The 2,209-nt window shown below is 44.4% G+C and overlaps 1 long non-coding RNA gene across 1 annotated transcript; it reads right to left on the bottom strand.

Moving 5' to 3' along the window:
• Positions 1-273: 273 nt before the first annotated feature.
• Positions 274-1,662, bottom strand: LOC121753564. The gene is made up of 2 exons (XR_006040463.1): positions 659-1,662; positions 274-537 (listed from the first exon to the last, which is right to left on the bottom strand). It is a non-coding gene; the product is annotated as an uncharacterized LOC121753564 (long non-coding RNA).
• Between the last annotated feature and the right edge of the window lie 547 nt (positions 1,663-2,209).

Below are 2,209 nucleotides of genomic sequence, written 5' to 3'. Positions count from 1 at the left end.
CAGTGAAAGTCCTATGGAAGCACCACGGCCGCGAGGAGGCGACATTGGAGCTTAAGGACTAGATGAAAGAGAAATACCCAGAGCTTTTTGCCTGACCGAGACAAAATTTCGGGGCGAAATTTTTGTTAAGAGAGGTAGAATGTAATAGCCGAGACCTAGATTTTCGAGAATTTTAAGATAAATACTAGAATTTAAATAATGCGAATGAAAGAGTATTTATTACTCCTTGAGTAAACAAAGAACACATATTTGAACTTTCCGTTAAGAGACAGATACAAAAAAGGGGTCGTTTATTGCTTAAGTGAACGAGATGAGGTACACATAGTCGATAGTCTACAAAATTTACAATGAGGACAAAAAGAAATGAGATACACTAACAAACTAATATAGCTTTTTGTTTTCATACAAGTTGAGACGAAAACAAATAGGGGGACATAAAGTGGGAACAGGATCGTGGAACTATTAGCTTCGGCTCTTTCCACGCGAGCTTAGGCCCAGATTCTAAGGGACCATTGGGCCGAATGAGGGAGGCTGCAACTGCAACCAAGGGGAAACCAGCCTCGATCATTGCCGGTAACCAACAAATAGCCAAAGGAAATGCATAAGAAACAGAATGTGTAAAATAACCATGTTAGAAAAGGGAAAAAAATAATACTACCTTTCCAGAAAAATGAGGAAGTGCTCGGCTAAAAGAAGCAAGCCAGCCGGCACCCTCACCCAATAGCTGCAGGAACCTGGTAAGACCGAGTGTGGCAGCTCGTACCTCCAGCTCACAGCTGCCATTGCCGAGGATAGGAGCTTCAAACCCTGCTATCCAGAGGTGCACCTGCCACAGGAGATATGACCATTAAATGAGCAAAGTAACAAGTAGTCATAAGTACTAAATTCAGTTAGAGTGGCTGCAGAGTGCAACAGCCACTATAAGCTCACGAGTACACCTCCATATGCCACCAAAATCAGTTAGAAAAGAGACCAAGGGACCAGGGTACGTGCTCTGCAGAGCTGCAGAGAGATCAACCAGATTGGCAAAGCCTGAGGTTTCCTTTTCAGCAAAGTACGTCAGCCTTTCTCAAGCTTTCAGTTAGGCAACCATTATAAATAGCCCCTCAGCCCTTTCCTCCTTAAACAACACAATCAATAGCATAATAACAAGCTAAGGAGAGGAGGAGGAGCCGTGTTAGGGACAACCGCCCGAACAACTCACCACAGGGACAACAGTCCGAACAACCCACAATAGTTAACCCTCCAACAGCTCAGGTTTCGAAGCATATAGTTCACAATTTCTTAAATGAACCCTAGCATGTTAGGCACCACAATTTAAGAAATTCAACTAGCATGCTCAATCAAGTAAATCAACAGAAGCTTAAGCTGATCAAGAACTCACCCTAGCAAGTTTTCAAATAAGATTCATAACTTAGAAACTCAACCTAGCTACTGCCCAGATTTCGACACAATGATTTAAGTTGTACTAGGTTGAAGGCTTAGCTTAGCATACGAAGCTGTCCGGCGCGAGTCGAACGGCGACAGAGTAGGACATCCAGCCGGAGATGCCGGGGGTTGAGCCGACGATGCTGAGCGAGCGGCGACTGCCCTGGGACGAGGCGAGGCAGATGCTTTCAACACTCCGTCGCCTTCCCGGCAGTGGCTAGGTGAGCAGCTTGGGTGAGCGACGGACGGCGTTCGTCTGGAGGAGGATGGTGCAGACTAGGGCGGCTGGGGTCTGAACAGCCACCGAGGAAGGCACCGGAACTTGACCGGAGAATTCACCGGAAGTTGCAGAGTATTGAGAGAGGAAGATAAGAGAGAAAACGATATTCCATTTCATTAATTGATTATCAATTGAAGAAGAGTACAATGCTATTTATAGAAGATTAGCTATTTTACCTAATAACCACCTAATTAACTAGCTAATTCTGCTGCTAACTAATTCCTTTAACTGCACTTAACCAAATCTAACTGCCTCAACAACTATACTCCTTTTCATGCACCAAATCTCCCCTCCTTCAAATAACCTTGTCCTCAAGGTTTGGTATCTGCATATTTCCTTCAACAAAAGGTTGAAATATTCCGTTGAAAACCCGAAAGACACGCTCCGTACGATGCTTTGGTACTTCAATCTTATGCAGAGCTTGTTCGATTCCCCCCTTCATACTATTTCCGAATTCGAGAATGACCTTTGAGAGCTTGAAGACAGATCTTCTTTGGCACA

This window comes from Salvia splendens, chromosome 11 (genome assembly GCF_004379255.2).
Source record: "Salvia splendens isolate huo1 chromosome 11, SspV2, whole genome shotgun sequence".
NCBI classification, from domain to species: domain Eukaryota; kingdom Viridiplantae; phylum Streptophyta; class Magnoliopsida; order Lamiales; family Lamiaceae; genus Salvia; species Salvia splendens.
This window is presented reverse-complemented; position numbering and strand designations above follow the sequence as displayed.